At 43.0% G+C, this 27905-nt stretch overlaps 1 protein-coding gene across 2 annotated transcripts in view; it reads right to left on the bottom strand.

The window, feature by feature from the left end:
- Nucleotides 1-27905, bottom strand: part of AOPEP (aminopeptidase O (putative)) — a 490654-nt gene that overhangs the window by 274447 nt on the left and 188302 nt on the right. The window lies entirely within an intron of this gene.

The following is a 27905-nucleotide window of genomic DNA, read 5'->3' as shown; positions in this document are numbered from 1 at the left end:
CAATATCACACTATTGTTTTCCTTTTTTTCCCCTGATCCATTCTCCAGAGGACATCTTCTCCTGATCCATGCTCTAGAGGACATCTTCTCTGCATCTCTCCATTAGAAAAGGATTTGGAAAATCCTTCAGATTCTGACTGCAGGATTGGAAAACATTTGAAAGGTTTGTGTAAAATGTATCTGAGACTTCCTGATGTATCATTTGTATTGATTTTCGCGAAACGTTTTTAACATGTTGAGCACAAAATTGCATTGATTTTACAAGCATACACTTGGTAACATTAGAACTTCTTATATTTGTCCCGGTCATAGGGAGTTTCCTGTATAGAGCTATCCTTTTTTCATACTGTGAATTCAAGGGTACCTGCTGTGGACTTGAGGTTCCAGAACCTCCAAAGACTCTGGAGGGAGATTCAACTTAACCTCAGCAAGGCCACCTGGATGCAGAATCTCATGGTGACAAGTGCAGGAAACCAGCTCAGAATCTCCAACCTGGGGATGAAGTCTGGCTGTCCACAAAAAATATCCATCTTATTATGCCTTCTGCCAAGTTGGGTCCCAATTTATAGGGCCTTACAAGATCAGGAGACAGGTTAACACTGTCTCTTTTAAACTTCTTTTGCATCCCTACATGGGGACTCCCCATGTATTCCATGTGTCGCTACTCAAGCCTGTGGTCCAAAACGCCTTCTTCCCTTCTTTATACAACCCTCCCCTTCAGGTCAAAGGGGTTTGAAGTGTAACACATCTCGATTCCTGCAAATGATGGGGTGGTATCCAGTACCTCATCCATTGGAAGGGGTATGGCCCAGAAGAGTTGTCGTGGGTGAGTAGCAGACACGTCCATGCTTTCACCTTGGTGATAGCACTCCCACAAAGATTTGCCCTCCTGCCCGGGTGGAGCGTTCAAAGTCTGCTCCTGGAGGAAAGGTTACTGTAAGGACCTAATGTCGTGGTCGTGAACCTTCGGCATGAGTGCCCTGAAGCAAGATGTTCAAGTGGCCTCAAACACCCTCAGTAAAGATGGAGACTAAGATGGCTACACATGGACTAGGCCTTTATAAGGAAACTATTTGGTCTCAGTCAGTGCCAGAGAAAGGTGTCTGATCCTTGGGCTCCTGGACCTTCTCTGGTATCCTACTTTAGTACTTTGCCTGCTTTTGACCCCTGCCTGGATTCAAACTTCTGCTTGCCTGCATCCTGCCATTATCTTGGATCGTGACTCCGACAGCACTGCTGCACCCCATCCCGACCTTGGTCTGTGACCCAAATATTCTGCTTGATCAGGACTCAGTACCAAGGCATCAAGTCAGTCTCCATATCCTGCCTCAGCCCTGCGGGTCAGCCTCCTGATTAGAGACGAACACGTCACACTTCTTGGATGAATTATAGTCTCTCATTATCTGCTGGATTATAACTACTAAATACGTTTATTAGAAATATACAAAATGTGCCCTTTTTTATTCATGGAAAAAAGTTGCTGTCAGAGTTTGCAAGTGATTCACCAACCGTTAAGTAAATGTGCATTTCAATTTTGTTCAATGATACTAACTCCCATCCAACCCCTGAAATATGGCTTTGGATGGAGGGGATAAAGATAAACCTCTTTTACTATAAGGCTTATATAACTCCCCAAACACCACTCTTTACAACATATGGAGAGATACCTCTCAACACACCGGAACACACCTGGGATACCTGGTGCATGTGCTAATTTAAATAATTTGAATATACTTTGCATATCCCCATTAGCATATTCCCCAACTATCTCAGGTTTGTTTAAGTTTGTTCACAGGGATCTCAGCACATGTTGTTTAAAGGAGTGTTTCAGGAGGTATATAAGTCAATGGGCCTTATATAGCTCAACACCGTTATTGCGCGATCCGTTTCAACGTGGATCAGCTTGTAACGCGTCTGAGCTTGGCTCCCAACCATCACCAACTTTTGTTTCCCCGGCCGCCTGCACCACCATGCTGAGGACGCCACCCAGCTCCTTAAGCGGCGCTGCGCGAATAACGTCAGGTGTAGGTATACCTGCCTCCGTGTGTCCCCGTTACCAATAAAGATTTGAATAGATGTTTAAAAAAAAATGTCACGCGGAGGACGTTCCTGCTCACACTACACGCCAGCGCCGCTTTACCAGGGACACACGAAGGGTTAATAGTATCAACTACTCCACACCTGCGATTCACTCCGCCCATCAGTGGACAGTCTATCTCTAATTATTCATTGCTCACAGCCTGGCGTGACTCTCCCATTGGCTTCCTGTTCCTTATATGTTCAGCCAGCCCTGATGCAAATTGCCTCAAGCATCCTGCTGCCCTGCTGTTGCTCTGTGCATTCTGTCTTGCTCTCTTGTACCTGGACCTCTGCCTTCTCTGACCCTTGACCTCGGCTTGCATTTGGACTCCCACCTTCTCTTCCCCTGGACCCTGGCTACGCACATCGACCATCCGACTTCTCCGGTCCTAGAACACAGCCAGTATCATGACCATTCTGACCTCTCCAACCCTGACCCGGCTACATGACCTTTACTCTGCACTCCGGACGCGGTTTTACGTTGGTGTTTACCAATATCCCCACCTCAGCCTTGCAGTCCCGTCCTGTTTGTGTTGAGCACTCGTTACACAGATACACACACACACACACACACACAGACACACCACTTCCCCCGCGATGGCTGGCCCGTCGCGTCGGATCCCCAGCACCCTGCTCCGGGTAAGTCCTGATCACGACGGCCATTTCCCCCCCCCCGCAATCCCGGTTATAACGCTGTCTCATTATGTGGACCCCGAGCACCGCTTTATAACGGGGTTCAGCTGTACTAAAATAAGTCTATCTATCGTCCTCTCTCGCTCAAAACATTCTCACATTTCTTGCTGAATTATGATTGTGATACTATTTTATTTAGTTTTTTCCTAATAATTCTTACTAGGAAACCACAGAAAACGCTTGAAAAATGTCTTTACTTTTATAACTATTGTAACTGAAATACTTATGCTCATTTACAATTTAAGAATGAAAAAGATATATTAAACAAGCAAATCATCACTGAAGCAGAAATGCCACCCCCTTGACAATTTGTAGTTGGGAATACAAGCAGCAGCACACTTGATTTAAAAAGCTCCAATTAACAAAGTGTCAACTCGTATAATGCTGTTCTGTCCGTTAATTACTTCATTTCTGGACATATTTTGATACAAGCATCTGCTTTTCTTGCTTCTGCTTTTCTACTTGTTAAATTACTTAAGTTTGACCCTTTGCATGCTGTAGATTGTCTTACTGAATAAATTAGATTGTTTGTTAGAAATAATAGTATCCACATATTAAACACTGGTCAGTGAACTGGAAGACACTTTGGAAATGTAACCACCAGTGATCATGATCCAGAGAGAAGGTGCACTCACTACTAACAGCCAGCTGCCATGGGTGCTCAGTCACAGCCTACAGTGCTTGGTACAAACACCGCCGGAGTCCAAAGAACATATAAGAATAAGGAGCGGCACGCCAATGGTCTTTCTAAATAAAAAGTGGGTTATCTGAGCAGTGATGGATGTTTTGGTCGGCTTGCAAACCTTTATCAATATAACAAGCATACTAAACAGTGAACGTTATACATCTCCTCAGAATGCCAAATAAAAAAGGGCGCCACATCTCCTAACATATCTAGCGGATTGAGAAACCCAAACATGTCAGCTGTATATAGCATAGTAAGGATCAGCAAGGGTCTTATCATACCCATTATACACTAGGGTTGCAAAATACTGAAGTTTTCACTGTGCTCGTCATATACAGAACATGGCTGAACATATCGAACATATAATAGATCATGAAATAGTGTGACTCACATATTAAAGCCCATGAAGTATTAATGGTACAAGGAGAGCGCACAGCAGTTATTAAAGTGACTGTTGATGTTCAGTCTGCATAAATGTACGCAATCTTGAGTAGAGTGAATATAAATGTCTAATTCTAACATTTAAAGGCCTAGACTGCAGGGGTGCTCAAACTTTTCAGTTCGCGGCCCCTGTCTGTCTGTGCTCCCCCCTCCTTACCTGCTCTCGGACTCCACGTCTCATTTGATGTCACAGTGACGCATTGCCATTGGACCTCGCCGCGTCATTTGTCATGGCGACGCGTCACTGAAGAGCCGGCTGAGAGCAGGTATGGGAAGTTGCAGAGGCCTCACGCTTCCCCCGGCATTTAATTTACATGCCTGTGGAAAGAGCGCGGGGGATCTGCAACCGCCGCGCCACCCCATGAAAATCATCCCAGTTTGCACACCCTTGACTTAAGGCATCCCGCTTTATATCCATATTGATTCACCGTACTGTTAATGTTAATGTGGCCTAAATAAGGCGTATATGATCCTGTTCTGGATATTATTATCAATCCCTAAGTATTTAGGTCTATATAAATAAATAAATATATATATATATATATGAGCTCCTTTCTCTAGGCCAGCGGTGCGCAAACTGGGTAGTGCTAAGAGCGCGACCTCTGTAAATTTACTTACCAGCTTCTTGTCCACGCGCCTCCATGGCAACGCGGCGTCAAATGACGCCCGTTACCATGGAGACGTGACGTCACATGACAACGCAGCATCATTTGATGCATCATTAGAGGCGGGGGGGGGGTGACCGAGGAGGTAGCAGGTAAGGGGGGCGCAGGGAGTTTGCGCACCGCTGGTCTAGCCCTCCCCACACCTCTGACCACTGGGCTACACATGTCACTAACACAAATTACATTTCTACCTGAGTTATAGAGCAAATAGCACCATCTTAATAAATATATCATGATGAACATATCTCTGAATTCAATAAAACTATTAAAATATTGGAACAACTCTCCAAAATAAATACCTATAAATTATAAGCTGTTGTTAAACTCACACACTAGGCAAAATACAGGATCAATTATACTGTAGTCTTTAGTTCCTGTATTATTAGTACTACAGGTCACATGATAATTAAAACTGTGAACATTGGTGCTATACACTAAATATATATATAGGGCATATGTATATTTTAACTATTTGGAGAGGAATTTTCTACTCCCTATGTTCACATCTCATGCCTGGGACCAACAGGTGCGACATGACGGGAGCTTTCTGTCGGGAAGCCCTGGAGGTCATATTGTTTTGGTTTTTTTACCAGCTACTACAATTGGTAATATCTTAGAAATGGAGTGGTTCAACTTCCAGGGACTTCCTGGGTCGGATTAGAGGGACAAAAGTGAGGCCATTTCTGCTTTTACCGTATGTGTGGCTATTCTGCAAAACCTTACTTATGGTTGTAATGAACACATGTGATTTTGAAAGGATGCATTTCCTGTTTAGAGGTTAAAGGGTTTTTTTTTTCTTCCAACAATTTTTTATGTCAGTGATTACATATAGAGTCGGGGTGGGGGGAGGGGTTAGCTCAAAAAAACAGTATAACAAGGTTATTTGCTGGTGTGGGGGGGAGGAGAAGGCAAAGGCAATAAGATACAGTATATATTTTGAGAGAAATATTAAATTCATACAAGGCTTCTACTAGAGGTTAACTTTTGAATGATCTCCGCTAAACAAGCTTTAATGTGCAATAATAATGAGTATCTTTTGGGGGGCCCAATTCAATTAGCTCTATTGCCAACTTCTGGAGAAGAATTCAGCTCCATTTATGTGATTAAAATCTTCCGCAGTACATGAGAGGCAGCTTCACAGCATATTGCAGAGGGGCTAAAACGTCCAAATACCTAACCAAAATGTACTGACTAACAGTACATACATTTAATGGATCTATAAAAGCAGTTTCTTCAAAGTGCAGGTCTCCTCTAAAACAGAGATACAAAGTAGAGCTCTACTCACAAGTTTATACAGTAATGACGTTCTCCTTTTAATGTGACAGCCAAGAACAGTGGAAAGACAACGTTTCAGGTCCCATATGGACCTTTAATCGGGTATTTCATCTATAAAAGCAGACCATAATCGTGTTAGATGTTGTTGAGCCCAACCCAAGGATTTCTAGAGAGCAGGTTCAAAACAGCACTTTTCTGAAACACATTAGTAGTGCCGAGAAATTCAGTAATGCACTGGACAGTGATGCCATCTTGTCCACAAAATTACCCAGTTGTCATTAGGTTCTTTCTGACTCCCCACACGCTTACAGACTTGGCACACCACTGGTGGTGTTATTTCATGGCCCCTTAACTCCTGGAACTTGCTTCTTGAGTCCCAATCATTTATTTATTGTTGCCTGTGGCCAGATCCCCCAGGGATAAGTCAATGGGCTTTATACTAAAATATCTATTGGTTTCTCTCAAACTTTTGGCACATCTCTTACATTTACCCCTTCCTACTGAATTCTGATTGTGATACGATTATATTTAGCTTTATCCTTATAATTGTTGTTAGGAAACCACAAAAACCTCTCTCTGTTTTTCAAAACTTTTACAACTTTTGTAACTGAAATACTTTTTACAATTGAATTTTCCCTTGTTTATTCATGGAAAAAGTGTTCAGCTGTAATCCAACTAAGAATAGGGCTGGTTACTCCCTGCACATGCATGTTCAGGTGCAGGGAAGAAGAAGGAGAAGGAGGTTGATGGAGGAGGAGAAGGAAGAGAAGGAGGAAGATGATGAATCTGGAAGGCAGGGGTGTTGAGATGATTGAAAGGGGGAATTGGTGATAGGCAGTAGGGAAGTAGGTATAATTTCTAGCAGAGTCCTAATCGTGTTTTGTGTACAGTACATTCTCAAACTATAAAATAGCTGAAAGGCTCCAGCATACCCTGAATTTATATTAAGGCACGTTCATTTTCTGGATGTTTGGTCCATTGTCTACCCTTTGCTTTCCACATCAAACAAACAAATACATCTTTAAGCCAGCTGGAAAGAATGTATGTTATGTATAAGTGTTTTTGTTGTATGTTATGTATAAGTGTAACAGGTTCCCCCCACCCTCTAGGAGATCTCACTATTACATTGTGTGTTGTGCTGGTTACCTGCTGGCTCACAGAATCGCTGAGTTTCCGCCATTGCTAATGGGGAAGACAGGACAGGCTTTTGGGGTAATGGTTGATTCTTTCTCAATGGTGCGGCGCCTCAGTCTCCAGCAGGTTCCAGTAGCACTGGAGACAATCCCTGCAGGAGAACTCTCTTCTGATGCTCCCCCTGATTAATTGCAGTCTCAGGCCGAAATATATATATAAACTACAACGGCTTTATTCTTCACACAACAGGGTTACAGCATACATGGTACACTTCTCTTCCCTCGTCTGGATGGTCCCTGGAATGAACCCAGCCCCAAGGCTCTATCCTCTGCTCCTCCCTCATCCCCTGGTGGGGTGAAGGGTAGTTGTCTCCCTGAAGGAGAGGATCTCTCCACAGAAAACTCCACAAAATTTGGCTGTGCAGCCCCTTTTGTACCCAGAGGGAGGGTCCAAGGTCTGAGCCCCTGATTGGGCAGAAGACAGATCCTAAACTCGCCTCCCTTGTCACTCAAGGGAGCTGTTTACTGCAGGGGAAAACCTGGATTAAACCTAACACTGCCTGCACTGGTACCAGGGCTTATGTGTTAGGCTGTGCTTATAGTGCCTTGCGACGGCAACGGCGACGGCGACGTCACTCTAAAACAAATCAATTGACTCTGTCGTAAGCACTTGTAGTAAGCGCGACGGCGACGGAGTGACGTCGCGAACTGAAAATTTGGAAGCCGACAAAATTTGATTTTTTTAGAGACAGTCGCCACATGTCTCTAAACCAATCAAATTGCGCAGCCCGTCCCCTTTAGTGACGTCACAGGTGACAGTCGCTAAAAAACAAATTATAACTTTCGCTGGTGGCGACGGGTGACGTCATCGGTCGATTCGCCGTCGCCAGCACTATAAGCTCGGCCTTAGGCAGGGCAGATTAGTAGCCAAGGATACCTGGCTACATAAGGAAAATATGGATGCTTTGTTGTACTGCGTGGCTTGTATACACATAACTAAGTTTGTTTTCATATAAGCACAGAACCACGTCAGAACAAATTACTTATGGATCGTATATTTCAATGGCCTCTGGTTCAGATCTTTTACATTAAAATATAAAAACTTTTTTATCCAGAATGTTCGAATATCATTTTTATTTGTATCCTTGGAAGTTGCCATCTATGGATTCAAGTAACAGCACAAAAAACAGAGCAAGATGTAGCAGTATCCACTCTCATTTGCAAGTCATTTGCTTTACAAACATAAAACATGATTTAAGCTGCATTGCCTCATGAGTAGTTCTCTAATTCCCCAGCTGTTTCCTAGCTTTACATCATTGTGGAAGTGAACTGCTAGAAATGCTTTCCAGACATTTAAAGACATAATATGAGTATAGAAAGTGGTTTGCCATGTTACTGATTTTTGTGTATGGTATACTGTAAGTAAAAACCTTTTTGCTGGTAAACCAAAAATCTGTTTCTTTAGGATGAAGCTTTCTTTGATTTACAGCTCTTTAGTAAAACAATAGCTTCTGCTGTCTGTGAGGCAAATTGTAAATAAAACAATAAGAGTGGCAAAGTAACAGGGATCTGCTGCTTTGAACTTTGCTATTTTTTTTTTTTACATTACCTGAACCAAGCAGAAGAGATATTTGCCGATGTGTCGCGGACAAGACTACTCGTCCAGCAGACACAATATGGCCGCCTCGTTCAGCTTCGCCAGGGTGGCCAATCGAATGTCTTTCTATTAATGGCCTCAACAGTCATACTGTTTTTTTCAGAATAGAAGCAACATTTAAATAGTGTATATCACGGGAACTAGGAGGTGCTCGGAGAACCACGGACCCACTCCAGGCACCCCCAATTCAGGTTATTATTTAAAAAAAATATTTGGGAGGATTGCTGCTTAAACCAGAACTTAAAACAGCATTTTATCTCTGATACTCACTGTGCTACAAATAAAGGTCTACTTGGTATAACTACACACTGAACATCACCTAAATCATCGGTCTACTGTACATAAAAAGCTCATTACAATAAAATAAAAGCCCATTACAATCAGTAGAATCCCTGCATCCATTTAACCCCATCCTTCCCACTCTAAACACTAACAGAGAAGTCATTGAGAGTAACGATTCAAGCCAGACTGGCAGAAGTGTGTTTAAAGTGAACAGGAGCAGACTATTTGAAAAATAAACAGGGCACAAATATTGAAGACTGTGCTCAGACTATTTAAAATGTGCAAAAATACTCGTATCATAGAACATAACATTCAGTTTTGAGCATCTGTAAAGGGTATTCCAAAATGAAAACAAACTACTCATCTTTTGGAGACAAGGTGTTACTGGAGGAAAGTTAAAAACGTAACCCTAAAGATGAGCAAATAAACTATGCAAAACATCATTACAATAATGACAAAGTAATTACTGTACATTATAGTCTTCTGGTCACACACGCTCGCACACAGAGCGCATAATAAATTAGTTCTACATCTCTGTTCTTTGTTGATATTAAACAAAACAAAGAGTTGGTTTGCACTGCACTAAACATTATACATTATTTAGTTCAGCATCACTATAAATGTCAAATAAAATTAAAAAGTTCTTTAAAGCAGCAGTCCAAGCTGCCATTTAAAAAAAAAAAAAAATCCCCTTTAATACGTGCATCAATGCAATCCACACAATGAGAAGCAATTTGCTAAGTTGCCAATTGACCCGTTCTCCTGTGAAGATTTGGCTCAGGGGTTCACTAAATTGCAGTCAGTGCAGCAGAAGAGGACCAAAGATGCAAAGTTCTGTGGGGAAGATCATGTGACCAGGCAGTCACTAGATACAATTGGTGCACAGTTAGAGAGAAGGGGGTGTGCCAGAGCCTGTTTCAGAAGAGGAAGGGGATGTGGCTTTGTAAATGGTTCCAATAGATACAAAAAATGCTCAACACATTATAATTCTTTAAAAATGTCATTAAAGGTTATTTAAAAAAAAAAATGCTACAAGTATTTTTTCAAAGTACAGAACTGATTTATTAAAAAACATATACATGTAGGATAGAAAGGCTTTAATAACCACTGCAAATTACCAATCAGTAAGTAAACAGCTCCATTATGAGGTCATAATTTCAAATAATATTATTATACAGGTCACTGCAAGGTCAAGATAAATTAGTCATCATATAATGGTGGCTGATAAAAGTATATTGTCTAGTAATGTCCTACTAATGTAAACTGATTACTATGACAGTGACCTAATATTAAGATATCATTGCAGCAATAAGTCAATTCAATACTAGTTGCTTTTTTAATAGTGTGCATGCAATTCATACAATTTTCTTTTAGGTGTCATGTCCAATACACACGCATTGTATGTGCAGAAGTGAGTATTCGATTTATTGATCATAGAAATCTATCAAAGAATCTAGGGGAGTGCTGTAACATCATAGACCAGCAAGAACAACTCTGGTAACATAACACACCACTGCAGGTTCGAGGTATGGCTATTTTGTGTTAACAGTCTTTCTAATCAAAATGGAATTCTGTAATCTGTTGCATATTGTATGTAGCGCACTTTCCCCCACCCCTTGTGAGATATGGCGACTACGGTGTATGTGCTGCTTTACCTGCGGCTCACAGGAGGCCTGAGCCTCCGCTGCTGGGAGCCTGGGGTGTATCCGAGTAGGTAATCGGTAGCGCCTCCACCTGTACGGGATCCTACTATGTGGGATAACCCAGTTACAGGAACCCCATACAATAAAACACACACTGGTATGTATAACAGTTTTACTGCATGCAAAAGAATACTGAACATATATATACACAGCTCCCCACACCCGGTCACGCACGACCACATCAATAACCACCAACCGTGTCCACACACTGGCGATATACAGTTAGGTCTGGAAATAATTGGACACTGACACAATTTTCATAATTTTGGCTCTGTACGCCACCACAATAGATTTTAAATGAAATAACTGAGATGCAATAGAAGTGCAGACTTTCAGCTATAATTCAAGGGGTTGAACAAAAATATCGTATGAAACGTTTAGGAATTGCAACCATTTTCATACACAGTCCCCTTATTTCAGGGGCTCAAATGTAATTGGACAAATGAACACAATCATAAATAAAATGTTTATTTTTAATACTTGTCGAGAATCCTTTGCAGGCAATGACTGCTTCAAGTCTGGAACACATGGACATCACCAAATGCTGGGTTTCCTCCTTTGTGATGCTTTGCCAGGCCTTTACTGCAGCTGTCTTCAATTGTTGTTTGTTTGTGGGTCTTTCTGCCTTAAGTTTTGTCTTCAGCAAGTGAAATGCATTTTCGATCGGGTTGAGATCAGGTGATTGACTCGGCCATTGCAGAATATTCCACTTCTTTGCCTTAAAAAACTCCTGGGTTGCTTTCGCAGTATGTTTTGGGTCATTATACATCTGTAAAGTGAAGCACGGTCCAATCAACTTTGCTGAATTTGGCTGAATCTGAGCAGACAATATATCCCTACACACTTCAGAATTCATCCGGCTAGTGACCCAGTGCCATTGTAAGCCATGCATGCCCATGCCATCACACTGCCTCCACCGTGTTTTACAGATGATGTGGTATGCTTCGGATCATGAGCCGTTCCAAGCCTTCGCCATACTTTTTTCTTCCCATCATTTGGTACAGGTTGATCTTAGTTTCATCTGTCCAAAGAATGATGTTCCAGAACTGGCCTGGCTTTTTTAGATATTGTTTGGCAAAGTCTAATCTGGCCTTTCTATTCTTGAGGCTTATGAATGGTTTGCACCTTGTAGTGAACCCTCTATATTTGCTCTCGTGATGTCTTCTCTTTATGGTAGACATGGATAATGATATGCCTACCTCCTGGAGAGTGTTCTTCACTTGGCTGGATGTTGTGAAGGGGTTTATCTTTACCATGGAAAGGATACTACAATCATCCACCACTGTTGTCTTCCGTGAACGTCCAGGCCTTTTTGTGTTGCAGAGCTCACCAGTGCGTTCTTTTTTTCTCAGAATGTACCAAACTGTTGATTTGGCCACTCCTAATGTTCCTGCTATCTCTCTGATGGATTTTCTTTTTTTTTGCAGCCTAAGGATGCCCTGTTTCACTTGCATTGAGAGCACCTTTGACCTCATGTTGTGGGTTCACAGCAACAGCTTCCAAATGCGAATGCCACACCTGGAATCAACTCCAGACCTTTTACATGCTTAATTGATGATGAAATTACGAAGGAATAGCCCACACCTGTCTATGAAACAGCTTTTGAGTCAATTGTCCAATTACTTTTGGTCCCTTGAAAAAGAGGGGGCTACATATTAAAGAGATGTAATTCCTAAACCCTTCCTCCAATTTGGATGTGAATACCCTCAAATTAAAGCTGATAAATTGCACTTTAAGCCCATATTCATTATTTAACTGTAACTTGAATTTATTTTGGTACACAGTCGAAATAACAAAACTTGTATCAGTGTCCAATTATTTCCAGACCTAACTGTAGTCCAACAAAGTCCTGAGGGGCCCTCGGGCACCCAACCACTCTGGTGTCCACAAGTTGCAACTCCCGCCCAAATGTGTGAGAGCGCTGCCCTCCACTAACATTTTTTATAGTTGGTGCACTTATAGTACCTGCCGATCAGCGATGACGTGATAGAGAAAGAGCGGCCTGCAGCAACCTCCCCACGCTCTCCCCCAGCCTCCGCTGCCAGCTGCAGCCAGAGGTAGGGGGAAGACTGTGTGTTTATATTATGTTTGTGTTTATATTACCAACATGATTACAATGCATGGGGATACTAACATGGGGATACTAACACCATTCACAGTGTCCTGCTCCAAAGGCTTCAACTCAGTACAATGTGATGCTGCTTTTCCACAAGGAGGAGTTCAGATTTTTAATGACATAGAGAAGCTACTTTCCAGCATATTGAATTAAGGCCTAAGAGTTGTCATTTGTAGTATTCTCTTAAAAGTATGTCAGCGCATATTCTACATAGCTACAACATCTAGCTTGTCCATCACAACAAGCTACATGATAGGAGGTGTTATACATGTGTGGCCAGGTCTTCCCTCTGGGCATTCCCCTTGGCCCCCCCTTGGTTCCCTGCTTACCGCCGCATAGCGGGGGAACCACTGATAAGAGCAAGGAGGTTGCGCCAAGCGAGCGGGTCACCAGAAGTCCGTGGCGCACCCAGTTAGCGGGGCCGCCATCTTGGAATGTGCGCACATGCGCAGTACGTTTTACGCATGCGCAATGGCCCAATAGTTGCGGTGGCCATCTTAGTGCACATGCACATGCGCATTACAACAGCGCCAGCGGCGGCCAATAGTAGAATAGGCTCCGTTGGGACTACAACCCCCAGCAGCCCCTGGGGCTGCTAGAGACATGGGCTGCAGCAGCGAATCGCGTGTCCGAATTCCCCTGCCTCCACAACTGGTTACATTTGGCGCGCTGAGAAGCACCCAGTCGGAGCTGGGACAGAGAGAGGTGAGGTTGTAGGTGTAGGGTGTCAGTAGGCCCCCGCACTAGGTCAGAGACCCCATGTTATACCCCAGCTCCCACATAGCTTGTGGCTGCTATAGGGACAGGCCCCTTAGGCAGGGACACTGCCCGCTTAGCATCCTTAGTGTCAGGGACAAAGCAGAACACTGCGCAGCAGTTGCGGCCTGTGGTCTGGGACCAGACCACCCCCCCGCAAGGCTAGAGACTCTCTTCAAGGTGGGACCCTCCAGCTGGATACCACCCCACGTGGAGGCGGACGCCTTCGCTGACGGCGATAGCGTGGGACCGGACGGTTCTCCTTCAGTCGGTGATACCAGATGCTGGAGCACCTGGCAGGTATCCCCTATCTACAAGTGCACCAACTCTAACACCTATTCTGGGCAGCGCTGTCACACACATTGGGTGGGCTGGCTCCTGTGGACACCGGGTGGTTAGGTGCCCAGGGCACCTCAGTACTTTGGGGTAAACCCCACCGGGGTGTGGACACGGTGGTTGGGGGCACTGTGTGTGGGTATGGCCCTGTGAGGCCTGTGTTCTGTTATTGTTATTGCCTGTTCAGTAAACCTGCTATATTATACCCAGTGTGTATTTATTACATTGTCCTGTGACGGGGTTATCCAACATTGCTAGGATCCCTTACGGGTGGAGGCGCTGTCACCAGACGATCCAGGTACACCCCTGGCTCCCAGCAGTGGAGGTTCAGGCCTCCTGTGAGCCGCAGGTAACGCACCACATGCACTCAGTTGTCACCACATCTCCTATAGGTGGGTGAAACAGCTCTACACATGCTTGAATATAAGCAAATGTTTGTCCCGCATAGTATGTATTCTCACTGACCAGTAGGACAGAGAATAGTTGGGACAAAATGGCTGTAATGACAGTGGAATGATGAATTGGTTAAGACTTGATGATTTACATCTTCAAACAGATCAGACAAATCTGTCAAAAAAATTCTAGCAATGTTTATAAACATTGCAAACCCATTTTACTATCCTCATTTCCACCTTCTCTCTCATTTTGTCCTACACGCTGTCTTTTTAGTTGGTTATTTACCATTATTTACAGGGTGTGAATAAACCTGACCAATAAGGTGTGGTGTAAAGATGACTGACAATCCATTCACTGTGACTGAAAACATTAGCAATATTCCAGGCATAAATAATAAGGTTTAAAAACACTAAACATTTAAAAACATAAACTAACTGTTATCTATTTATTTCGACTTGGTCCCATGTACGCCAGCAACTTTTTTTTTTTTAAAACATATTTTTAAACAGAAATGTGAAGGGAAGGTATACAAAAATGAAAAAAGGGAGGGGGGGTAGAACCATTTTGTATCAAATTTCTTACAAACAATAACCGTCACATTATATGTCATACAACAATTGATGTTTGATATTCAATAAACACCCTATTTTACACGTAGCATTCCCATACTCACTCTCCCTCTGGGATCACACACCTATCCAACATCCCTGGGGCACCAGACACTCTCATACTTCCTTGTGGTATGATTAAAAAATGAGGTGAGTTTCTCCATTAATTGAACATCATTGACCCTTCTAATAACCTCTCTTCTAGAAGGCGGGAGTGTCTTATTCCACGTCGCTGCCACGTCGCACCAAGCAATGGCACAACGCACCTAGTCACCGTTAGGATATGCAGAATCAATTTAAGTGTATAGTGGTTCACATCAGATAGGTCAAAGAGAGGAGGAGGGGTGTTATTTTATATTGCAGACACATTACAATTTACACTGTTAAATTGTCCCCCAAGCCCATCCTCTTTTGAAATTCTAGTTGGCAAAATCTGCCTCCCCTTTTCTAAGCCCATCTTGCTCACTGGCATCTACCGCCCCCCTAAAGCCCCTCTACAATCCCTGGCTGATATCACCCAGTTTCTTGGCTCCATTTCCTCTCTGAATGAGAAGAGTGAGCTGCTAGTTCTTGGGGATTTCAACTTCAACTGGCTTGACCCTAAAAACCATAAAATCCAGATACAACTCAAGTCACTTAACCTATCACAACTCATTTCCGAACCCACACGGACAAACCTGAAATCGCATAACCATTCCTTGCTAGACTGGATTCTCTCCTCAAACCCCAGCAGAATCCAATCCTCTGGCATCCTTCCTGACATTTTCAGTGACCATGCAATAGTGTACTGTGTAAGGAAAATTAAACCGCCCCATTCAAGCCCTAAAGTTCTCCTCACTAGAACATTTAAAAACTTTAACCCACAGCAGTTTCTGGATGACCTTACCAACTGCCCATGGCACAGAATCGATTTAATTCCCGACCCTGATTCTGCGCTCGACTATTTCCAATCCGAGTTCTTAAAACTCTGCGATACCCATGCTCCACTACGCAAAATAAGGGTACGGGGGGCCCATCTTCCAACTGACCTTATTGCACTCTACCAGCTCAGGGATACCTTGTGGAAAAGCTACAAAGTAACTGGCACTACCAAGGATCTCAATCCCTACAGATGCCTGCGGAAGATGTGCACAAGGCAAACAAGGCACGCAAAAGCACAATATTACTCTGACAATCTCCACAAAAATACATCAAACCCAGCTAACTTCTGGAAGGTTATCAACAATATATTCCAGCCTCCTAACCATCAACAACCAAGTAATATCACTAAGGGGATATTACTCCGACAACCCCCACTGACATTGCAAATGCATTCAAAGATTACTTTGTGGGGTGTGCCACTAACTTATTAGCGAAACGCAGCCCAAACCACAAACCTGAATCTCATCCTGGGAGTACCCACATAGCCCCACCCCCTCCCAACACTGCCCACAATTTTCAATTTGGCCCAGTATCTGAAGAGGAGATTACACAAGCGCTCCTCAAACTAAAACTAAGCAGCCAATGCAGACCTGACTTACTACAATCTAGGTTCCTACGACTTAGTGCCCCAGCCATTGCCAAACCAATTGCTTCCATAGTCAACTCTATCCTGTCTGCAGGCCATATCCCTATGACCTGGAAAACTGCCAGAGTTGTCCCAATCTTCAAAAGTGGTTACAAAAACACTGTCTCAAACTTCAGACCAATCTCACTTCTCCCAATTCTATCCAAAGTCATGGAAAAATGTGTCCACTCCCAATTAAGCGATTACTATACCAAGACAAATTTCCCTAGCCAATTCCAATCTGGCTTTCGTCCCAAACACTCCACCGTAACTACCCTGCTAAAAGTTTGCAATGAAATCCAGTGTGGAATGGAACGGGGACAACTCACTGGTGCAGTATTCCTAGATTTTGCAAAGGCTTTTGATACAGTTGATCATGCTATCCTTAACAAACTCCAGAGCTCTGGAATAGGGAAGCATGCTTTAAACTGGTTTCAGTCCTCCTATCAGGAAGGTCCCAACATGTGTCCATCTCAGGCTCTAACTCCAACCCCCTGGATATCACCTGTGGTGTCCCGCAAGGCTCTGTTCTGGGGCCCCTACTCTTCTCAGTGTTCATTAATGATCTTCCCACAGCTTGTAAGGAAGCCTCAATACACATGTATGCAGATGACACAATCCTATATGCCCACAGCCATAGCCTCTCTGACCTTCACCACATACTTTAGTCTGACTTTTTGAGACTCGAAAACTGGATTTCCCAAAACAAACTGTTTTTAAACACTGACAAGACTGTAACACTGGTATTTGGGACCAAGACTACATTTTTAAAGCTTCCAGCGACTGAGCTCCTGATTAGAACCAACGCTAACACCACCCTAACCCCTGTCACTAGTTTTAAATACCTGGGCTTATGGTTTGACTCCCACTTAACATTCGGGATGCACATTGATACCCTGACAACCAAGACCTATGCCTACCTATGCCTACCTAGACTAGGGGTACTTTACAGGAACAAATCCTCCTTAAGTCTCCTGGTCAGAAAGCGTATCGCACAGCAGATGCTAATGCCAATTATTGACTATGGAGACATAGTATATGGCACGGCACCTCAAACCCACCTTAGCAAACTTGACACCCTCTACAATTCAATTTGTCGTTTTGTTCTCCAATGCAACTATAACACACATCACTGCGAAATGCTCAAAGAACTAGATTGGTCATCACTAGAGTCTAGGCGCAAAGTTCACCTTTCCTGTCTTGCCTTTAAATTCTTTATGGGCAAGCTACCCAGCTATCTGAACAATAATTACATATACTGTATTCAGTGTAGGTACCTGCAAATGTGGTTATGCCTTGACGTTGGCTGCAGGCTTATAACGCTTATAACTTAATAACCCTTATTCATGAGATCACTATTTTATGTTAGCCTAATTAGTAGGAGCGCAGGAATTGTTCTTTTTGTTTTTCTATATGTAAAGACTATCTTTTTACCAGCAGCAAACTTCTATAGGGAGGAGCGTGGTAATATGTACAGTCTTCCACAAATATTAGGCCAATCCTTTTCCTTACTGCATTCTCCATAATGGAATTTTAGTGTCACTGATATGTCATAGGGGTAGGTTTATTGGCTCATCTGCTTTACATAGCAGATCATTGGAGGTGTATGTCTCCTCCTTTCAGGACAGAGCCCCTACCAATTTTCTAATTAGTACAGGTATATTACACTTCAGTGTCAGTCTGCTCATCACCCTCCAAGAGTAGGTGAATTGTATAAGGCTGACAGAAAGAAATATATGTAAGTTTTATTATATTCACACCAGGGAATATGTGCACCCACAGTTTACCTCTATAGTAAGGTAACTATGGGACTGACTTTAGCCAGCTTTTAGTTGCACTACTCACAAAAACATATACTTTATTTAACACTTTCAGGGCTTTCTCACATTTTTCACGAGTCCATGGGACAATAATTACATATATTCAGTGTAGGTATTGCACCTGCAATTTGGTTATGCCTTGACGTTGGCTGCAGGCTTATAACGCTTTGGCCAAAGGGTTTAACTAAATAACCCTTATTCATGAGATCATTATTTTATTTTAGCTTAATTGGTATGAGCGCAGGAATCGTTCTTTTTGTTTTTCTACCCAGTATCACTGCCTTGGGTTCACAATTGACTCCTCCCTCACATTCACAATGTAGCTTAAACCGGACGATTTTTCCTCTGCAACATTGCAAAGATACACTCTTTCCTCTGTTGCTCTCCTGCTAAAACTGTAACACAGGCCCTCATTCTCCTCCTGCTCTCTTCTAAGGCTATATACTCTTCTACCCCTGCTTACATTTCAGCCCTAATTTCTCGCTATACACCTGCTCGACTCTTGCCTTCTGCTCAAGGATGTCTTCTGTCTTCTCCTTTTCTATCTAAAGCCCCCTCCTTCCTAAAACCTCTCACTCACTGCCCCACACCTCTGGAATGCCTTTCCCCGCAATATCCAATTAGCAGCCTCTCCACCTTAAAGGCCCATATTAATACACACCTCTTTAATTAATAAGCATTTGGATAGCTACGTTGGTTGATACTATACATTTACCATAACCCGGTACAGACGCACTTACCATAAATTTACTACTGTCTCTGTAAGTTCTCCCTACTTACCCCTTAGATTGTAAACTCTCTGGGGAAGGGACTCTTTTTCCTAATGTCTACATTTATGTTGAAGCTCTTATTTCGATTATGTCACGTGTTACTGCTGTAAAGCGCTATATAAATAAAGATATACATACATACAACCCAAAAATGAATACTTATGTCTGAGATTTCACACTGCTGCCTGTGTAACTAGTCGGCTTTCTACAGCAGCTGTATATAAAATGCTGACAAAACGTCTGACAAAATTAAACAATGCAGTTACTTACATTCACTGCTTTCACAAATGTTTTTTCCATTACAAAAGGTGATTTTGAAGTGTAAAGTGTTTTCTGCAGGAAAATTTCATAAAATAATTCAATTTCACTTCAAACAGCCAAGAAAGAAAACAGAGTATTCAGTGTAGTCTGTGATTACAGAAAGCAGAGGCTAAGTGAAAAAATCCCTGTAGTCTCTCAAAGTCGTTTGATCACATTTTGCGTCTTCGAAATGTTTTTTTTTTTCTAGAGCACTGCAGTGTCAAACATTTAACTCTTTTGGTGCTTTTTATTGTGTTAGTGCTTTGCTGATCAGTACACAAAGTGATATCAATGAATGATTATATATATATATATATATATATATACATTTGTAGAACTGTAGCAACAATGTTACACCACTGAAACAATGGAAGAAAATATGTTGTTCCCATGTCTGTCTTCCTCTTTGGAAGGCACATAACTAATTTAATTTGAATAGTACTGAACTGCACAATTTTGCCCTTCTATATTTGATTTAACATGGATGCATCGGCATACAACATGTGGAGCAGCATTTGAGAGTTGAATAAGAATGAAAAACAATTGCATCTAATTTGCACACCAAGCCACTTTACAATGACTCTAGGGAAATATTAGATGTATAATCCATATACTGTACTTGATGGCTTCCTAAGCCCAACACTGGGGCAAACATACCTTATGTATATACAAAGTTGGCACCTGTATGCTTCCATATGTTTATTGGTCATTCCTACAACCACATGTGTCTCAGTGTTATAGTTACATACTGAAGTAGATGAGGCTAGAAAAAAACAAAAAAAATCTTCTCCATCGAGTTCCACCTATTTTAAAATGTATCGGCTGAGGTACTCATCCTATATTTATATTGATCCAGAGAAAGGCAACCAAAAAAACATCTCATAATGAGAAAAATTCAATTGTTTCCTGACTCCAGTAATGGCAATCAAATTTCTTCCTGGATCAACATCCTTCACATGCTGGGAACCATCATATCTATTTAGTTATTACTCTGAGGGGGCCAGGGGCCCCTCTCTGTTTCCGCGCACCTGATCATCTATTTATCTACTGAGATACTTTAACTCTAGTGGAGTGCTGCTTAAACTCACATACTTTTTTTTTTTTTAACATCCTTCACATGTTCACGTATTTCGTATATTCCTCTATACCTTTACCTATCTACAAAAAGATTTCTAACCTTTTCTTAAAAATATCTATTGTATCTGCCACCACAGTCTTCATCGGTAGACCTTGGAAGGCAGAATACCTGTGGTTGTTGTGTTGGGAGCTTTCAGCCGGACTCACTTCAGCAGATTGCTTAATTACCAGATGTAACGGTGCTCACCACAAATTGGACGGAACCGCGAGGCTGAGGTGGGGGTGTTAGTAGCCACCGACCTACAACTGCATAACCGCGTCCGGAGTGCAGAGTAATGGTCGTGTGGCCGGGTCAGGGTAGGAGAGGAGAGGTCTGGATGGTAGTATATACTCGCCGTGGTCAAGGGTTGGAGAGAGTAGAATCGTCGTTATCCATAGCCGTTAAGCAAAAAAGACGGTGCAAAATAGCGCTAAAAAACATAAGCCCCTATAGGACAATTAATATAAATTGGCAGCCAGACAACAAATGACTGTACAGTCAGTAACACATGTGATAGAAAAAAAGACAATGTCGGCGCCAAACAATGAAATCAAACCATATGATGAATAGTCCAAATCAAAGTCCTTGGATGATAGAGATGGGTGGGCAATTGTACACTCTCTCCAGGACGTGACGTGGTAGAGGACAGGAGAGCGGCAGGAGAGGAGAGCGCAACGCTACATCCAGGAGGCTCCACGCAGCGTCTGACACACGTGGAGAAGCCGGAGAGAGAACCACGGCCGCCATCTTGGATTCGTTGCAGTGATTCCAGTCCTGCTGCCTTTTATTATCCACCATTCTGTGAGTAGGGCAACGATTTTACCCCCCCCCCCCGGATTGGTGTGTGACAGCTACATCCAGAGTTCAACATTAGTTGTCAATAAATAGCTTTTTTATTATTTCTTAGTCTGACCTATTGTTGTTGTTGTTAGTCTGTCTTGTATGTTTTATGTTGTCAGTGTTATATGTTTTTATGTCCCCATATATTGGCATACTGCACTATAATTATTTCTTTTTGTTTTTCATATACCACGTCACGTCCTGGAGAGAGTGTACAATTGCCCACCCATCTCTATCATCCAAGGACTTTGATTTGGACTATTCATCATATGGTTTGATTTCATTGTTTGGCGCCGACATTGTCTTTTTTTCTATCCATAGCCGTTGTCAAGGAGAAGAGAGAGTGGATGTCCAGAAGCGAGCCGAGGTCAAGAGGTCAGAGAAAGCAGAGGTCCAGGTACGAACTGTGGTCAAAAACGGGAAGCAAAAAAAGACAAGGCAAGGCAGTAGGATGCTTGAGGCAAGCACACGAAACACAAATCTAAGTTTCTGCTCCGCCAGTTTGAGGAAGGCTGGCTGAGCATTTAAAGGGCAGGCAGACAATGGAAAGGCAGCACACAGGTACAAGGTAATGAATGCAAGACAGCCCACAGCTGCAGGGTAATGAGTAGTTAGACGTATGCTGTCCACTGATAGGCTGGGGCAGAATGCACTACAGGTGTGGAGCAGCTGATGAGTGTTAACCCTTTGTTTGCCTGTGTCCGTGCGGCGCCTGCTTGTAGGTGACCATGGGGTGATCCTTGTATATCAAAGGAATCTTGTTTCTCTCTGCGAACCCTTGATTAATGAAGATACCACCTAACCCGGAATCCATAAAGGCTATGTGGTGGTCTTAAAGGTGTCCCTGAGTAGTGTGATGGGAATGAAGCTCCTGGTTGACAGTTTGGGAGGAGAAGATATGGTTCCCACTGTGACCCTCCTGGCTCTCACTGGGACTTGGCGTATCCCGACTTAAGAGGACAAGCAATTACCGGGTGTCCCGTGTTCCCGCAGTAGAGACAGAGACCGGTGTGGTGTCTGCGCTGTTTCTTGCTGGCAGATAATCTGTTACCTCCAAGATGCATAGGTTCTTCCAACGCCAAGGAGGAATGGTCAATGACTCCTGCAGAACGACTATGAAGAGGCTGCGCACATTGGCGCCGGTTTCTCTCGGTTCTCCTCTCCAGAAGCCGTTGATCCATCCGGATACCTAGAGCGAGGAGCTACTCTAGTTCAGCGAGACGTTCCTGTGCCGCAAGTTCGTCCTTGAGATTTTCGGACAAACCTTGCCAGAAGGCCAGAGTCAAGGCCTCGTCGTTCCAGCCAGTCTCGGCAGCTGTGGTTCAAAATTCGACCGCGTTCCGGGCCACAGGACGGCTACCCTGGGAAATATTCAAAAGATTAGAGGCAGCAGTTACCTTGCATCCGGGGGTATCAAATACTCTGCGGAATTCCTTGGTGAAGCGAGTGATGTCACTAGTAAAGTCCGGCCTTTGCTCCCAGATGGACGAAGCTCACGCCAAAGCGTCATCCGTTAGCAAGGATATCATGTACGTTACCTTAGAGCCATGACACTGAAAGCGGGATGGCAAGAGTTCAAAGTGAATAGAACATTGGTTAAAAAACCCGCGACAGCCCAGGGGGTCGCCACCATAGCGGTTGGGAGTAGGCAGTCGTGGTTCGGCTGCGGCCATAGAAATGTGTGCTGGGACAGGAGTTGCTGGGGAGGCAGAGTGAGAGGAGTCACGGTGGGTCTGGTCAGTGATGGCTTGCACTGAGCGTTGGAGTAGCTCCCTCCATATAATGTATACCCTGTTCACATATGTAGCTGTATTTGTAACCATGTATTATTTGTTATCTTAACTCTGTGCCCAGGACATACTTGAAAATGAGAGGTAACTCTCAATATATTTTTCCTGGTAAAACATTTTATAAATAAATATACATTGGTCATTTTGTTGTTGTCCAGGCAGTCCTTTTGGGCTGTCCAGGCACTGTCCTTTTTGGGGGGTATCCTACATTTTCTATTTCCTATTTTATAGTGTTACACCCTTTTAGTATACCAAGAGGAAGGCAGTGCGACAGCCATGGCTCCTCACTTTTCCTCCACAGGTGTTTTCCCCCCTGAATGCTGCTGTACACTCTGAGTCTGCAGATGTATCAACATTTTTGGACTCTTACCCTCTGCCCACCCCATGCTATGTTAGCAAAGTCAAAGTTCCTAATGCCATTTTAACTGCTTTTGCTGCAAAGAACCCTTTCATTTGCAGCTGCTAAATCTTCTTTTCTTCCAATGTCAAAGGGGGCAGACGGTCATTGGGATGATAAGGCTGCTAGTAGTAGACATCAGGAACTCCTTCTATAGAAAGAAAGAGCTAAGATCGTGATTGGAGTACCTCAGGGATCGGTACTGGGACCTCTGCATTTTAACTTGTTTATTAATGACCTTGAGGTTGGCATTGAGAGCTAAATTATGTATGGTAGTAGAACCAGAGCAGGATGTACTTTCTCTCCAGAAGGACTTGGAGAGACTGGAAACTTGGGCAGGTAAATGGCAGGTGAGGTTTAATACAGATAAATGTAAGGTTATGCATTTGGGACGCAAGAATAAACAGGCGACGTCCAAATTAAATGGGGATAAATTGGGGAATCCTTGATGGAGATGGAATTAGGAGTGCTTGTAGACAGCAGGCTTAGCAATAGTGCCCAATGTCATGCAGTAGCTGCAAAGGCAAACAAGATCTTATCTTGCATTAAACGGGCAATGGATGGAAGGGAAGAAAACATAATTATGCCCCTTTATAAAGCATTAGTAAGACCACACCATGAATATGGAGTACAATTTTGGGCACCACTCCTTAGAAAATAAATTATTGAACTAGATAGAGTGCAGAGAAGAGCCACCAAATTAATAAAGGGGGTGGACATTCTAACTTATGAGGAGAGACCAGCTAAATTAGATTTATTTACATTAGAAAAGAGGCGTCTAAGAGGGGATATGATAACTATATACAAATATATTCAGGGACAATATAAGGAGCTTTCAAAAGAACTATTCATCCCACGGGCAGTACAAAGGACTCGGGCCATCCCTTAAGGTTGGAGGAAAGGAGATTTTACCAGCAACAAAGGAAAGGGTTCTTTACAGTAAGGGCAGTTAAAATGTGGAATTCATTACCCATGGAGACTGTGATGGCAGATACAATAGATTTGTTCAAAAAAAAAGGTTGGACATCTTTTTAGAAATGAAAGGTATACAGGGATATACCAAATAAGTATATATGGGAAGGATATTGATCCAGTGTAAGGGATCAGGGGACACGCGCCTCTCAGCGGGTCCCCGTCACCTCAGCTCCCAGTGCGGCTGCCAGCTCCGGTTCCCCGCTCCCTCGGCTCCTTACCTCTCCTGCCCCCATGCCATGCCGCTCCTCCGCGGCGCACACCACATCCTCCCGCACGCGGCCATGGCGCGCGCACAGCAAGCTTCCAGAGTGCGCGCGCACCCGATCCTCTTACTCGTCCTCCCGTGCCGCTGGCTCCGCCCCCCATCGGCTGCAGGCGATTTCAATTACTCACCTCTCTGACTCCCTCCCTGCTCACCTGGACCTATCCCTGGGATCATTCAGACAGGCCTCCGCTCCACCCCTTGCTACCATTGGCCCTCCTGCATTTATAACCCCAGTCTGCCCTCTCCTTCCTCGCTCTGCATAGTTCTTCTGTGACTCCTGTGTGCAGCTGTCTATGCCAAACTCTGTTCTCTGTTACAGCTCTTGTTCCTGTCCCTGCCCCTGTTGGATACCTTTGGATTTGATCTCGGCTCTTGTTTGACTTCGTGTACCTCGCAACTCCTGGACTCAGCTTTGGACCTCACTACGTTGCTTTCTCCTGCCCCTGACCCACGGCTCTTGGATATTGACCCTCGGACTTCTGGAACCCCAGACTCAGCAAGTATCACTTTAACCCTTTCTCACCAGGCCCGGCAACGCACCGTACCACACTCCGGGCACGCCCTCACTGCTGTGGGTGCGTGTTATACCCTTACCCACCTCAGTACTGGGGACTGGCCAGGTCTGCGGGCATACAGGCATTACATCCAGGGAGTAATCCGATTGCCAATTCTTGGAGTCAGGAAGGAATTTATTTTCCCCCTTATGAGATATCATTGGATGATATGACACTGGGTTTTTTTGCTTGCCTTCCTCTGGATCAATAAGTAAGTATAGATATAGGATAAAGTATCTGTCTAAATTTAGCATAGGTTGAACTTGATGGACGTATGTCTTTTTCAACCTCATCTACTATGTACACTTAAACTCCCATTAAAGCTCTTATCTGCATAACTCTCTTTAGATCTCTGATATTTTAATTGCAAGAGCAGATGGGAAGATTAAAAACAACTTCATTGTAGAAGTCATAAAAATTACCAGCCTTATCAATTTAAGTGTTTTGCATTGTCAGATTTTTTCCTTAACATGCATTGTGCTGCTCCTAAAAAAAACAACCATTAAAAAGTATGCACAAGTTAGATTAAATTTAAAAACTGATAGAAATGCTTCTAATACTGTATAAGCATGTCTTTCTGTAATCTTTAAACAATATCCTTAAGCAATGAGGAATAAATAAAACCTTTGGTGGGGAGCTTGGCTTGGGAGTTTTTATTTGACAAAGTTTACTTGGGAAGCATGTGAGTAAAGTGAAAGGTTTTACCGATCATAAAGTTGCATGGACAGACATTGCTTGTGTTCCCCTAAATTACCCAAAAATGTAAACACTTTGTGACTGCGAGTACCCAGGAACTGAAATTATATTAACTTTTTTTTGCTTCTTTAGCGGTCTTCCCTTAGGGATTGCATTAAGTAGAGTCGAGCAAGAACACAGCAATCAGAATTTATGGCTTTACCCCTAGATGAATTGTTAATTATAAACATAAGGGTACAAGCAGGGAAATGGTTTTGAACATTTGCCTACTTTAATAGCAAGCTGGATGTGCACATAAGGTAATGATCTTTTAAGAGAGAAGGCAGAACTAATTAGGAGAGGGGAGCACTAAAAGGTTCACAATATTACAGAACAAAACTGTTCAAACAATGAGATGAAAATGGAGCCCGTTGGCATTTATATGATATCCCAGTTCTTTTACTCCATATGGAACAGGAAGAGCAGATTACAAAACATTTCTCCTGGGAGAGAAAAGTTTGAACCATATCATCAATGGAAGACCTTAAATTCTCCTCCAGCATCATTATAGCATCAATCCATACTTAATTTTCCAGTGATTTTTACAAGGCTATCTAATTGGCACATTATCTATAAGGATACACTGTATGTGTCACTGCTGCATTTAACAATTGGGTTTTACATGTACTTAAATGAGGAAAATCTGGTCTTTACAGGAAAAGGTAATTTTTTAGTGTATATTTAATAAAGAATATGCAGTGGCGAGAAAAAGTTTGTGAACCCCTTAGTTTCAAACCAAAAATGTTGTCACATCTTAATCTAAGTCTTAATAACAGATAAAGATAACCTGATCAAACAAATTACAAAAAATGATAAATTTTCACCATTTAACCACAAATGATTAAACATTCAATATCCACGTGTGAAAAAGTATGCGAACCGTTAGATTCAGTACTTGTGGCACCCCCTTTAGTAGCAATGACTTCAACAAAGAATTTCCTGTAACTGCTGGTCAGTCTCTAACATCGGCTTTGAAGAATTTTGGCCCATTTATTCTTCAACTCAGTGACATTTGAGGGCTTCCTTGCTCGCTTCAGGTTCTGCCACATTTCGATGGTGTTTAGGTCCAGACTTTGACTAGGACCATTTTAAAACGCGGAATTCTTCTTCCGCAGCCATTCTTTTGTAGATCTGCTTGTATGTTTAGGATTATTGTCTTGCTTCATGACCCACTTTCAGTTCAGCTTCAGCTCATGGATGGATGACCTGACATTCTCCTCTAGAATCTTCTGAGACAATGCAGAATTCATGGTTATGTCAACGATGGAAAGCCGTCCAAGTCCTGAGGCAGCAAAGCAGCCCCAAATCATCACACTTCCACCACCATGCTTGGTGGTTGGGATGAGGTTCTTCTGTTTGAATGCAGTGTTTGGTTTTCACTAAACATAGCATTTCTCATTGAGACCAAAAAGTTTTCCTTGAACTCATCTGTCCAGAGAACATTGTTCCAGAAGTCTTGTGGATCATATATGTGCTCTTTGGTGAACTTCAGATGGGCAGCAATGATCTTTTTAGAGAGCAGTGGTTTCCTCCTGACTATCCTTGCATGAATACCATTCTTGTTCAGTCTTTTTCTGATAGTTGAACACTCACGTTAGCCAAGGCGAGACTGGCCTGCAGATCCTTGGATATAATTCTGGGGTTCTTTGTGAATTCCTGGATGATTTGCCGGTTTGTTCTTGGAGATATATTGGAAGGACGGTCGACTGTTTTGGGTACAGTGACTATGGTCTTGAACTTTCTCCATGTGTACATCTGTCTGATAGTGGATTGGTGGAGCCCCAAATTCTTGTAACCCTTTCTACACTGATGAGCATCAATAACTGATTTTCTGAGGTCCCCAGAGATTTCTTTTGATCATGGCATGACGTGTTTCTACACACCTGTATGGTGAAGACAAAACGCACAAAGTTTCTGATCTTTATATAGGGTGGGGCCTCCCAAAATCACACTTTTTTTAAGTGTTTTTTT

The sequence above is a fragment of the Ascaphus truei genome, chromosome 1, assembly GCF_040206685.1.
Source record: "Ascaphus truei isolate aAscTru1 chromosome 1, aAscTru1.hap1, whole genome shotgun sequence".
NCBI classification, from domain to species: Eukaryota; Metazoa; Chordata; class Amphibia; order Anura; family Ascaphidae; genus Ascaphus; species Ascaphus truei.
This window is presented reverse-complemented; position numbering and strand designations above follow the sequence as displayed.